This window comes from Stegodyphus dumicola, chromosome X1 (genome assembly GCF_044657685.1).
Source record: "Stegodyphus dumicola isolate Sdum_Otavi_A_Nest chromosome X1, ASM4465768v1".
Taxonomy (NCBI): domain Eukaryota; kingdom Metazoa; phylum Arthropoda; class Arachnida; order Araneae; family Eresidae; genus Stegodyphus; species Stegodyphus dumicola.
The window spans coordinates 148,713,362-148,728,565 of record NC_140780.1 but is presented as its reverse complement, the minus strand read 5'-3'; positions in this window follow the sequence as shown (position 1 = coordinate 148,728,565).

The window sequence follows — 15,204 nt, the reverse complement described above, 5'->3', positions numbered from 1 at the left end:
AAGCGCACGAGGATTTTCAGCGATTTGTGTGCTGGTACTCCTTCACGTCATTCGCCGTGTTTCTCACAAGACTTGGGTAAATTTTATAGCATGGTAAAATGAGTAGTGTCGAATGTATGGATGATGGAATGAGAGGGAGAACTGAGTTGCATCTGAGCTGTGACAGCAAACGTGAAGGACGTGTTTTTTGGTTACGCATATATTCTATCTGAACTGACTCAGTCCCGTAGGCGGTCAGTGATTAGATAGCCTCGATTCTACTTTCAGATTCATTTCTTTTAACACGAATCTCGATTTTGGCGAGAATTTTATTCTCTGATTTAGTTGCTAGCACATAAAAGGTTGCTTACCGGTCTTAAGTGACCAAAGAGTTGAAAAAGGTCTTAGTGCGTTTTACTGAATATCAAATGTATGGTAAGAAATTTCTTGATTCGGGATGTCGGCACCTTACTTAGGTTAGGGCTAATTTTTCGAAGTTAAGGAGTTATGGATAAAGTAGCAATGTTTTTTGATTTGAAATCAACTGAGAGCACTATTTGTCAGTTAGGAAATGATAAAGATTCTGCACGCGCACTTAAGCAACTGCTAGAGAAAAAGCACGCAAAGCTTTTTGCTATAATTGATAAAGATGAGGATACGATTGCTAGAATAAACGTTTTAGAAATTTCACTGCTTAAAATAAATACGCTGATAGCAAATGATAAGATGGAAAATTTAACTGTAAATTCTGATAAACCGTAAAAGCAAGTCACTAGAACTGCAAGCACTAAATCGCGGGAAAAAAAAATGAAACTGATGAGGAAGGCTATATTTCGCCGAGAATAACGCATAAGCGTACTCGGTCGAACACTGATTATGAAGCCCCAGCGCAAAAGAATAAGTTTGAAAATCTTAATCCATATGATCAAATGGACCAAGACAATGTAAGCACAAGTGATTTTGTTGAACCAAAAAAAAAAAAAAAAAAAAAAAACTGCAGGACATATTCCCCCTATAGAGATTTGATGGTTTGGATGATTTTAATGCAAACTGGGAAAAGCTCAAAGAGGAAATTGAGGCGAAAGGAATTAGAAAAGTTAAAGGTAATATGACCGGAGATACCCTCAAAATTAAAGTGTTCGATTCGGACGACTACAGAGCCGTCACGAAAATGCTAAAAGAATGTGGAATTCCTTTCCACACTTTTCAGATAAACTCCGAAAAGCCCATAAAGGCTCTTATCAGGAAGCTTCCCAGAAATACTAACACGGAATTTGTCCTAAATGAGATAAAGGTTCGAGGGATCCCTATTGAGAAAATTCGACAGCTCAAATGTTATAAAGACGGAAATGTGACTCCGTTTCCACTATTTGTGGCTGAATGCAAGAGAAACTCTCTAGGTAAACAGATTTACCAAATTAAAACTTTGAGAGGACTTGATGTACGTATTGAGACATACAAATCTAGACCGGGGCCCGTGCAGTGCCATAAGTGTCAGCGCTATGGTCACACACGGCCCCTGTGTAATTATAAAGCGCGCTGCTTGAAATGCGCTGAATTTCACGAAACGCATACATGTAAATTAACTAAAGAACAAAAGCCTGCGATTTGTGCCCTTTGCGGTGGACCGCACGTTTCTTCTTATAATGGGTGTTCTCAGCATCCAGAAAATATAAAGAAAAGCATTGAAAATCGTAAAAAAACTGAAGGAAGCTAAAGCGAAAGGTTTCGAGCTCAAAAATGATGAATTTCCCGCGAATGTTCCCCCTAATGCGAAAGTTTCGGTTTGGATCAAACAGTCTGAAGACCCTCCCACTTTTTTTGATAGGATTAAAACGCAAATCCAAAAAGCGAAGGAACTCTTTAATGAATTTAAAAAGACTAAAAATATATTAGCTAAATTGGAAGTAGGCATGAAAGCCTTCGAATATTTTACTAGTCTAGACTATGAATTTTAATACGTCACAAAATATAAGTACAGTGAACGCAGCCAACGCAGGCTTTATGAAAATTGCTTACTTCAATGCTAATGGCATAAAACGTCAACTCCATGAAATTGGAAACTTCCTTGATAAATTTCAAATTGATATTATACTCATCAATGAGACTAAACTCCGAGTTAATGACAAGATCAAACTTCCAGGATATGCTATCGCCAGAAATGAAAGAAGGCACAATAGTGGTGGCGATACCGCTATTTTAATCAGGAATCACATCAAGCATTCAGTTTTCCACCTCCCTGCTACTAGCTTTATTGAACATACAGCTGTTTTAGTGTATAGCACCAAAAATGAGGCCTATCTCTTCATAGCAGTTTACAACCCTCCCAATAGACTTCTTCAGGTACAGGATCTCAATATTTTGACGTCCACGAATCACCCAACGATCATTTCGGGTGATCTGAATGCTAAATTTCATACTTGGAACACTAGGAAGGATAACCCGAATGGAAGAATTCTAAATAATTATCTGCTTAGGAACGATGTGAGACTAGTTGCCCCTCACTTACCTACTCACATCCATAATAATGGAGTGGGAGATATCTTGGACATTGTCTTACTCAAGAACATTAGTACGACTCCACTACTTGAAGTGCACGAAGAATTGTTATCGGACTAGTTCCCGGTCACGTTTGATTTTTATGGAATTTATCCGCCTTTAAAAAAGATCTCCTATGAAGTAAATTGGAACTCCTTCACAGAGCAGCTCAGAGATTACCTCTATAATTGCAGCTTTAATATTAACCATTGTAGTGACATCGAAAATCAAATCTATCTTTTCACTCACAAAATGCAGAATGCCATTAAAAACGCTTCCTTACCGAGGAAATCTGTAAGTCATCTCGCCCTTCCGACAAGAATTAAGGACATTTTTAAGTGGAGAAATCGCATTGGAAAGCAGTGGCAATTACCCCGTAACCCCAGAGATAGAAGACTTGTTAATTATCTTAACAGGGAAATCAAACGCGAAATTCAGGATTTCCGCTCTGAAAAATGGAATTCTTTGCTGGAAAACATTGACTTGCAGCCAGGGACGGTCTGAAGAATCGCACACTCGCTTCGAACCACAAGGACCAATAGCATTACTCCAAATCATCACATGGATAACATACACCATTCTGAGACTGAAATTGCGAACTTAATGGCAGAAGAATTAAGTAAAGTTTTCCAGCCCCACCCAGAAGAGGATACCGAGCATGAAAGAGAAATTCAATACTCCGTTACCTCGCTTAAATGCAGTACTCCATCTGACTACTTCGATCTCACCACCCCCAGAGAATTTCGACAAATTATCAAAAACCTTAAAGTCCGCAAGGCCAGAGGTTTTGACAAAATCAGTAATCACACCCTCAAGGCCCTCCCAAGGAAGTGTATTGTGCTTCTCGTGAAAATCTTTAATGCCTGCATACGACTTAGATATTTTCCTCAGCAATGGAAGCACAGCATATCATTACAATTCCGAAGCCGGGTAAAGACCCGAAATTAATAACTAGTTACAGGCCGAATAGTCTGCTTCCTGCTTTGGGAAAAGTCTTTGAAAGAGTTCTAAAAATCAGACTTACCAATCACCTTGAGAGACTTGACCTCATCGACAGTTCGCAATTTGGATTTCGAAGCGGTCATTCCACTGCGCATCAAATTTTAAATCTGGTTGAATATATTGCAGGCAACTTTCAAAAAAAGAAGGCAGTCGCTGCGTGCTTCCTCGATTTGATTTCGAAAAGGCATTCGATCGAGTGTGGCACGTAGGACTTATCCATAAGCTCAGCCATTTCCTGCTCCCGGTCAGCTTTATTCAACTTATGATCTTGTATCTTTACCGTAGAACATTCCAAGTAAAGTGTGGAAATGCAATTTTTATGAAAAAGATAATTTACAGTGGTGTCCTGCAAGGAGCAGACCTCGCTCCCTGTCTTTTAAATATATTTATAAATGACCTCCCAAATCCCTTGGATTCCAAGATTCTAAAATATGCCGACGACACGGTCGTACTTACGAATTCTGTCAGCCCGCCTCTTTCAATGGAAAAACTGCAATTCAAAGTAAATATCTTTACGAAATGGTGCGAGAATTGGAAAATTAATTTAAATTCTAGTAAATGCTGTGTTGTGCTTTACAGACGCTACAGGCAGAATGTAATTGTTAATACGGATATCAAAATTAAAAACGATACAGTTCCGATGGCTGACTCCTATAAGTATTTAGGAGTTATCCTATAAGATATATCCTCCTATAAGATAGCAAGCTCACCTTTAAATACCATGTTACAGCCGTAGCGGAAAAAGCATGTGTTCTGTGCCTTTAACAGTTTGATTGGCAGGAAGTCTAACTTATCGATAAAAATCAAAAGAACACTGTATCTTTCCTTAATCAGACCGATTATGTTACACGCAGTGCCAGCATGGGCGACAGCCAACAAGACTGAGCGTGCTAAACTAGACATAATACAAAATAAAATACTTAGAGCGATTGTGAACTCACCGGGGTTTGTGAGGAACTCTCAAATTCAGGAGGATCTGAATGTGAAGGCCATGCATGAACAAACTTTGATCACTTCACATAATTTCTTTGAAAGCCTTAGAACCTCTTCCTACGCTTCTATTAGAAGCCTGTGCGATTATGACCCTACTGTTGAATGTATGGTCAAAAGGCCCCGCACCATACATCACAACCCGTCTTGGTAGTTGTATTTATGTAAATAATTTTCAGCTTTTTTCTGTGTTTTATAATTACGACTTTTGTTATTTTTGAATGAAACATTTGTCACCACGGCCAGGAATGCCAGACCCAAGCTCTGAAAGTTTCTACGCCTCCGGGTCACAGATGTACCTAAAGTACATCTCTTTTATTTTACTACCGTGATTGGCCTTTGGCAACTCTTAACTTTTGGTAATAACTCTGTGTAGTTGAAACCACGAAAGCAATTGGAATTGGATGGAGAACTGTCAGTAGATCGGACGCAGGCGAATCACAGGCGCGGGTGGCTACAGAGGTCACTGTAACGTTCAGTGTCCTTTGCAATTTATAGAAACAGTTTCAGAACGCTTGATACTGTATCCAAAACATCTGAACAAAGTCCATCAAGATCCACAACGACGAATGAGGATCATTATTTGGAAACTCCGGCATGGCGACACAGGACTGCTACAGATTGACAGCTCTCGCGTGAGCTGTATGCTGCCACTGGAACCCGTCTTTCACCGTCCACAATTGGCCGAAAACTGTTAAATAGCTGCTGCACCAATGTTCTATTTCTATACTTTGCCGTAAAAATCATGGGCACCAATGCAGTGTTACTACTTCCTCTTAGGGAGGAAACTAATGCAGAAACAGACAGGTGAAACCGTAACTAGCTAAATATCAACTGCGAAACTAAACTCTTAAGAGTTGGCTAATTACCAAACTTTTAGTGATCGTATAAGTGAATTTTTAATGCATTGCGTTGTGAAAATGCATCCGGGACCGCGCCGTGAGAGGATCGAATAAACAACATGTAAAATCAATATACATATAAGAAAAACACATAACAAATATAAAGAACACATAAGTAATAGGTTTCCAGATTAAATATCAGTTTATTCAAATTCCTCACAAAAAAATTAAATCTTATCCTCATCAGAGAGTCTAATTTCTTATTTGTGTTACCTTTTAATTTACTTATTTTAGACACAGGGGAATTCTTCACTTTGTCATTTACTTTTTGTTACATTTAAATTCATGATTTACAAATCTATTACATGACTCTTTTAATTTAACGGGTACCCAATCTATAATTTCTAAGAGGTTAAGGAAAACATATTATTTGCAATTCACATCTGTTCTAAGGAAGATTACACAAACAACTTAAATTATTGCATCCTAATTCATATAAAAACCTTAAGGTTTGTCTCGGTAATTTAGAAGGGGAAAAAGGAAGCAATTCATTTTCAGTAGACTGAATTTAAGATTCAATTTTAGGTAAAGTTCCAATTTCCAAAAGTTCTAAGGAAAATTGATAAAGCACTTATCTGTAATTTTGACGACTTGAAACGCACCCGGAAAGGTATTGGGCTGGCCTTGCATTCTGGGAGAAAATTCAAGGGGTTATAATTCCACCATAATATTTAAAAAATTCATTCCGTAAGGGGAACACAGGCGTCTACGGAGTCTCACGCTTTTCGGTGCCACTGGGGACAATTCCGGATAACCCCGACTCCATTCTTTTTCGGCAACACAATCCGCTCGCACAGCCCTGTAGAAAACAAGCCCTCGAACCAGCACCCGAGCAGAAACTTCAAGCTCGCAGTCAGGATGTCGAGTATAAAATCTCACATTGGCCGGGGTGGAACTTGGCCAATAATTTTGGAAATTAATACTCGCTGGATCATTTTTTTTTTCTTTTCGACAGCAAGGCGACGACCGGAATAGTGTCCGCCGTGATCCGCCTGACTCACCACTTATTCATCCACAGAAACTTAACAAATCCGTCAGCCTTGGAAGTCCGGCAAAAAGTCTTAATCCTGAAAGTCTTAAATCCTTCAACAAAACTAGTCCAAAGTCGGGCAAAAAGTAACGTCCAAAAGTAAGTTCAGCAAGCAAGTACGTCTCGCCAAGTCTTGCACGAGAAGTGTCACACGAAAAAAGTGATTCAAACTCGAATTTTCTTCCTCTCCTTCACAAACGCGGGCTCCCACTATGGCTTCAATTATCGCCCCCTTAATTTTGGCAAAATTTGCGTTTCAAACCCTGAATGTGGAAATAAGGGTGATCGCGCATGCGCGCCCTTCTTTACTTAGCCAACAACCGGACCCTCAATCGCCAAAAACCTGAAAGACTTACAACGAAAGTCAAGTGGCAACCTCTGACCCTTCTGTCACGTATTTCCTATCCTAAGGTCAACTGCACAATGAAATTCCTTCTAGAACTTTCTAAAGGACACAGCGCGCGAAATCATGACTTAGAAAAATTGCCTCCTATTCCCTGCTTCTTTTCACAATGAATCAAACCTTGTACAAAAATTGCAAATAAAAGAAAAATAAATAATATTCTTTTAAACTAATTAATATTCCCAGAAGCATCTGTTTTTCCCCAAAATTAAAGCATTAAAATAAATAATTCAGAATCAAATAAAATTAAGATTTCCATAAATCAGAAAATCATTTACCTAGTTTTTATAACGCTATCAGACAAATTCTCTACACAACAAAACTTCATGAGAACTTCAGTTGTATGTTAGAAGACCCGCTGTTTTCGTGTCGCTCATTGAAGCACACAAAAGAGCCTGTTTAGCAAGATGCAAACAATATGCGCTTTTGACCAGACTTCATAGGAGTACCGTGGTTTTTACAGATGAATCGAGATTCAGCCTGAACACACAGTCTTGACATACCTGTATTTGGAGCAGTATAGCCAGAAATTTTTCAACTAAAGTAGCAGGTCACAAAGTTGTAAATGACGTCAGAGATCTTGTGGCTTTGTGATATCATAGTTACTTATGTTCACACGCCCTCTGATTTCATCAAAAATTCACTTTCTATTCGTTCCGTAAGTTACATACTGTAATTCGATTCTTAGTCATTTTAATTGCATATCTTAGCTTTGACGAAGACTTTTGCTCATATTCCGTTTTTAAAATTGATTCTAATTTAATTTAGGTTATTATTTTTAATTTAATTTGTGAATGTCCATTCTTAATTGATTCTTCACATTTTAGATTGTTAGCGCTTTTGTGCTAACTGTTTTTTGAGTTCTCAGCTTTTTTTTTTAATTCATTGTTTTCATTTAATTGTGAACTGCCAATGTTATTCAGTGAACTTTCCTTTTTGCTTGATGGGCTTCTTTAACTGTATCAGATTCTGATTACTTATGAAAGCTTTGTTCTTTCATTGTTAAATTCCTTTGTATTATTGTTTAGAAAAATCCCATTGCTTTGATTTTTAAGCCCTTTCGATTGTTTAGTTCGTACCAATATTATAATCAGGAGAATCAATTTCATTTCTTTCTCTGTTTGAGCTCCCAATATATGGCGCGCAGGCAATAAATTCTTTTTTTCAATTCGTTACCACCACGGAATAGGGGGGGGACTTCAAAACAAAATTTGTATAACACTAAAATCATCAAAATTAGTATTAAGGTGCATAACATTCTATTTTGCATTTTTTTCAATATTTTTTCTTTTATTGCTACTGTTTATACGGAATTGGCCTATCAACAGTACAATACAATATTTGCTTCATGAGTTCAAGAAACAAATTTGCAAGCTGCAAATTTGCAGCAAATGTTGAACTGTTTTTCGGAATTTTAATAAGAAAAAGGCGTGTAAGGAATGTTGTATTGGAACTTTGTCGATACAATAAGATAATTATACCAATTATAAACAGACATTCATGTCTTAACTCTGCTTTGCTAAAGTTTAACTCTTCTTTGCTTAGACAGTATGTATCAGTTATTTCTTTTTAAAACTAATCAAATAGCAATTCAGAAGTCAAACAACAAAAATCAGCGTTATATTTACAAAATTTTCACAGGACTAGTTTCGATGGTTTTACCGAACCATCATCTTCAGCTGCAAAACCGAAAAAAAAATTTTTTTTTGCGGTTTTGCAGCTGAAGATGATGGTTCGGTAAAACCATCGAAACTAGTCCTGTGAAAATTTTGTAAATATAACGCTGATTTTTGTTGTTTGACTTCTGAATTAGTATTTATTCGGCGTGTTATTGTGTCTTAATTAATCAAATAGCTTTTGAAATAAAATATATTGTAAAACAAAACACATACTGTCTAAAACAACTACTCAGGATTCCAGAAAATTTTGCTTTTCAGGACAGGTAATCATTTCATAGAGCTAATGTTAATTATGTTCTTATAAATACAGATAATTTTCAGTGATTGCCTTGAAAGGATTTACTGTAATCATATTTCTGTGTACTGTGAAGGTATCTTATATAGTGTGAAAAAAATAAATTTTTCACAATGAATTATTCCACTTTGATCTGTATAATTAATATTAAAAAATGTTTCTTCATTTTGAAATAAATCCTCTGGAGCCTGAACTGAAATATAAATATATATATAACAGAACATATTATCATAACATACCTGATTAGTCAATTATTGATCAGAAGGAAAAATTCATATAAAATATGCATTTGTTACTTTATAGTTATTTAAAAGAAAACTGAATTCAGTAGCTCTTCATTGTCCTGTTCATTTTTTTGATCCGTTATCCTCGTTTCTTTCTTTCTTTCTTTCTTTCTTTCTTTTTCTTTTTCTTTTTTTTTTTTTTTTTTTTTTTTGTTTTTGTTTTTTGTAGATATCTGAGGCATAGGTAAGCATGGGTAATGAGGACACAAAGTCAATACATCAGATTTCTTTTTCCTTAAATGACATCTTTATTCGAAGTATGGAATCTAGGAGTTCCAAACACTGTTCCGATGTCTGATTTTGGTCGAATCAACTTTTGAAAATACCTTTTCTACAGTTGCATTTCTTATTGGCAAACTGTAAAATTTTAAAGCTAATGTAGCTATATCTTTTAAAAAGGTTTGCCAAGAGCAGCTTTAATTTTAAAAGCTTTGGTCCCAAATAATGAACCATTATTTGGAATCTCAGAAGGAAAAATAGCATTTTAGTCAATGTTCAGTAGTTGTCTCCACTGACTTTCAATTATATTTAATCTAAATTAATTTGCAAGTTCTATGGGAAGGTTAGAAAACAGAGGACCATTTTGACTGAGGCACTTACTATGTGAAAAGTTCTCAATTGTTTTTAATGCTGAGTAATTTGGGGGAATGTGTTTAAGAAGTTCTCTGCATACACGTTTTAAGAATTCTTTGAGATCTCTTACATATAATATTTCAAGATTCTGTTGAAGTTTCATTAGCTTTACTTACCATACGAGATAAAAAAAAAGAATAAACCTAAATCAACAATTTCTGTTGGTAAATAAATAGATGCATATGTCAAGTCAGCTGCAAGATTTATATGTTCAGATTAAATTATCCTTTTGAGCATAGAAAGTTCTTTAAGTTCTCGGATTAATTTCCAGTGATCAGCATAATCATTTTGAAAAAGTAAACTGACTCTTTCAATGTCTGATAAAATGGGAGCTACGAATGTCAAGTACAAATTGCTCATTTGTTGTATCCTTGTTTATCACATGTTGATGAAAGAACTTAAAATGAAGTTTCAAGGACTCCCACTGAGCAAGAACTCTTTTGATGCACTTGCTCCTTGCTAGCCCTGGCTGTAGTGGATCCTTTCCATCATTTTTTCGCTTTTATAAATCTATATAAGATTCCTTTCTTATAGCAGACCATTGAAAGCAAGTATAAGTTGCTCTAATTGTGTAATCTAGATTAGATGGTAATTCATCGAATGCATGCGAAATAGCCAAGTGCAGAGTTTGGAAGATGCATTTAATTAATACCAAGTTAGGCATAATCTTCCTTCATTAATATAAAAAGTGAATGTTTCATTCCAAAGAGATTAGATGCTTCATCAGTTACAAGGCCGAAACAATTTCTTAAATTAAAGCGAATTTTACGGAAAAAATCTTGCACATGCAAATGCAATGCATTAGCAGTAGTCTCTACAACTTCCACAAGCCCTAAAAACTGTGTTCGCTATTTTATTTTCCTTTTCATTAAAATAACGAACATATAAGCATACTAGCATACTAGATGCTTGCAACATGAAACATTTGTAGACTCATCCAATATAGGAGGAAATGAGGATTTGTTAATTTCCAGTTGCTGGTTCTTTGAGCAATTCAAGTGAAACTGCTTTTTTTATCAATGCTGTGCATTTTTTTCTGTGTAAATGAAAAGTCTCAAATGACGAATTTGATGAAGATTCTTTGTTAAAAATTTCCCTCAAATGGTCTTAGAAACCGTATGGATGCATGGCGAGCAACAAATACAGACAGTTTCAATTCTAACTCATTTATGCTGTTCTCTTTTTTCAAATGCAGCTTTAATACAACTCTGGGGAAGGATTTGTTGAGGGTTTTACTTGCGCTTTAAAGAAGTACCGTGCATCATTAAATCAACTTTGTGCACTCATTTCATATTTACACAACTTGCGAAAACCTTTAGACTTGGGCCGACCAGCGGCCGAGCGGTAAAGACACTGAATACTGGTAGTTCGGTCCGAGGTTCGAATTCCGGGAACGGGCTGGCTGCATGGACGTTTTCGTGGTTTTCCCCATGTGTAACGTGTATACGAGCCAGTTCCCCTTAGAAAGTCCTCCACGAAGGCATCCCTCCCTTTAGGCAGGTAGCCCTCGTGTGCTTTGCCATAATTGAGTAATCCAATCCAATCGTTTAGACTTGTCTGCTTCCATTCTTTCCAGCCAGTTTTTAAACATGGGTATATAAGCCAAGCATTGGAAAGGTGGGGTTGGATTTATCACGTCACTCATAGATCAGACTTTCTTTAGCACAGCAGCTGTAATCAGAGGTAAATTTTTCACGCCTACCCACAGGTCACCAAAAGATTAAACAAAGCAATCAATCAAACACTTGAAAACACCAGCGACCAGCACTGAAAACTGTTTGAAGCTGCTCTGCTTTTTCAGGATTGGCAAATGCCAACTTCTATTTAAGCCTAAATAAATTGTTCTTTTTAATATAATTTTTCTTTTTTAATATATATATATATTTTGATAGGTACATTATTTGAACATACATCCGTTTTACGATATATTGAAGAATATCTTTAAAGTCGCCAAAATTAGCGTGAGGAAATGATGAATTTGCACGAATCTCGCAAAATCGCAGGCACAAAAAGTTTAGTAGCACAGGTTTGTCTACAGCAGCAAATTTATGTAACATCGCACGCTCTGGCAACACTGCTGCAGAGAGTGAAAGAATTAAAAATGTGCCAAAAATATTCCCTTTTAGTAGGTCGTAATCATACACTTAATTTCATTGTGAGTAATCTAAATAAGGAACTCACTGCATCAAAATAAATGAGAATCATTTTGAGTGATCTCGCAGCAATAAATATTAAGGTTCGAAAAACTCATAGGTATGAAAGCTATGCTTTCTATCTATATTGGGTTCTCGTATGTGGGTAACGATTTTTATTTCTAATATAGCCTTAATAAATTAAATTTGAAGCTAGATCTAAGAATGAAAGTTTTAACTGGGTAACCAGATATTATAAGGTATTTCTCCCGCCTTCTTCGCATGCCTTCGTGGAGTAGTGGTCAGCACGCTCGACGCGTATCCTGTTATTCAGGCATAATATTCTTATTGAAAATTTCTGAACTCCGGAATTAAGATTAAAACTTTGATTATAAAAAATTAAAATTTATGTAGTGTCTCATACTCTCCTCCACTCTTACATTTCAGGGAGAAAATGTACTTAGCCAAATATGGCGACTTATAGCCGCAGAGAATCAGTTAAGATCTGGATAACGGACGATAGACTCAGGCGTACACTTACCAGCAACTGATAATGGGCCAAAGCTACTTTACAAAGCAGGAGTGCTCCTTAGTCTCTTAGCATTTCAAAATGTAAAACTCACATATGATATATAATTTTCTATTAGTATTTATGCCAGAATCAATTTATCATTTACGTTAAAATTCTTGTTAAAGTGCCTTGGTCTTCTCAGAATTATCAGAAAAAAAAATTACAATCTCATTTTTATTATTTTTTGAAGACTTTTCTACAGAACAACCTTTTTTTAAATCAGTCACCTAAAGCGTGAGCTGTAGGTGCATTTCGTTTAAAAAATAAAAATATTTCAAAAATAAAGATGTAGAGTCATTAGGTATTTTTCAAAGCAGAAGGGATGAAAACGAGCAATGCCCTAGCCGGGACTCGAACCACGGACCTCTCGAATACGTGCCGAGTGTGCTGACCACTCACCACGAAGGCATGCTAATAAAGTGGAAGAAATACCTTATATAGTCCCGCTTTTATAGGGCGACTGGGGATCAGAGGACCCAATCGCCAAATCCTGATGGTGGAGAAATCATCATCCACCATTTTTTTTTAGTTCGGACGCCACTGTAGAGACATGTGGTATTTTTTATACGGGAGACGCAAAAAATGAGCCCTCGCCAAAACTCAAACCTCGGACCTCTCAAATATGCGTCGAGCGTAGTAACAGCTTAGAGAGACGCAGCCAAAAGGAAAACGCCAAAAGGCTATTCAGAAACTCTGATTCGCTCTATCGAAGTCAGTGGAACTTTGACATAAATACTACTCCTTCTCATTTGCATTTAACGCGATTCTAAAAACTCATTCTAGTAAGGAATTGTAAGCTGAAGCTAGGCGTGATAGGAAAGGTGCATAAAAATAAAAATAACTGTTATAAACTTAGAATAAACCTTACAAAGGATTAAGAAAAATAAAGTGTTGAGAAAGAAAGAAGGAAAAACTTTTTGCATAGGGAGATATTTAATTGATTTACTGCAAACATTATTTATAACACATTTCATCAGACACACCAAGAAAGGAAATAATTAATTCTATTACAATAATTATTCATTTAAAGTTTATTTCCCAGAAATCTATCAAATGAAAATTGAAATTTTCAGTAAAATCTTGTTTGTCTCTGGCAACATTTGGCGCCCCTTACAAGTGCGCCCGGTGCATGATAGACCCCCTTGCCCCACTCTTGCTACGCCACTGCTACATACTAAATCTAGCTCTAATGATAACGAACACTGTCTGCTTGGCGTGCCAGTTAAAAGCAATTTGGAAATTGTTTAACATGAGTCTGCTAGCTTCTTCATCATGATAAAAATATAAACAATTTTGTTAATCATTCCTTTATTAAGAAAATGCAGTCTAAGCAAGCATGTTATTGGTTATTACATCTGAAGAAAGGTCAAATAATTATAAAAGTGAAACATCAACTAAACAAACTCAGGCACGTGTAAATTCTCAATTAAGGAGAAAAGTTGTTGTCCATAAATTTGACGAACACTATGGTATAACGAATTTCATTCTGATATATATCTCATAGGCTCTCCTAGCTAGATAAAACTATTTAATTTAGCCTCCTAAATGCAGTTAATATTGGAGAATGTAAAATAAATGTTATTTTGAAAATACACAGTTAAATATAATTTTTAAATCTTGCTTTATATACATATGATTACCAAAATAAAACGCACCGTTTCACAGAGAGAATGCCATGCCATGAATATATAAACGCTGTAGGATTCCCCACTGTGAAATTCTAAGTTACAGTTGAAAGTGAAGAATCTTAAGAACAAGTAAGCGAATAATCGCTTGAGTTCGTGTACAGGAAACAACAAGTAAGAAAGAAGGGTGAAATAACCCTTTATTATTCCAATTAAATTTTAACAAAACTCCGTACAATAAAGCCGACACTTGGGCTTGAACTTAAGAAACTAAGAATTAAACTAAACTAATCTTAACTAAAGAGATATAGCCGAAGCTATAAAGATTCCAAAAGAGTTGGCCCCTTAACGTTAATTGACTGTGAAGCTATCAAGGGCCTAAAGTACGGCCGAGCGTAATAATAGCTTACGAGAGAGTAGCCTAAAAAGGCGGACGCGTGCAGCCAGAATATCTGGTATCTTTCTCTAAGACTGTAGAACTTCGTGGTTATATACTGCTCTTCCTCATTAGCATTCAGACGTGATTCTAAAACTACGATCTGGCTGGAAGTGGTAAGTTGAAGTAAGAATTGATAGGAAAGGAAGTTTAACTCAAAATGTAACTGTTAATAAAATTAACATAAATCTTACAGCGAGATGCCATAGAATTTCTGTATGAGTCTCGTCATACAAAATGTGCAAACGATTGCATTTACAAGTCAATTAGGAAATTAACATGCGGGATGTAAGAATCCAAAAAACGTTCTAAGCCATTAGTTTTAACGTCTTCAGAGCTAAAATATTGTGAGTTTTTCTACCGTTTTCGATTCTGGTGAACGAATTCATCGTACTTAGTGTTAGCAAACTCACGAGTTCACAAAGAAGTATCAGAATTGGTCCTTTGCGCGCATTGCAGAGGAAACGCAAATTGATGCCACAACTGTTGGTCAATTTTGGCAACAACTGATTCTGGAAGAAAATGTGTAGCGTCATAAAGCGTTACAGAACAAGGAGACAAACGTCAGAGCGCAATAATAGCTGCATACGTCGTTACTCCGTATCTGTCCCGTGGTTCATGTCTGAAGACATTTTGCGAAGTGCAACAGATGTGCACTGTTCCTCTAAGGTGCCGAATAAACAGTGTATATTCAGCAAGGAATCT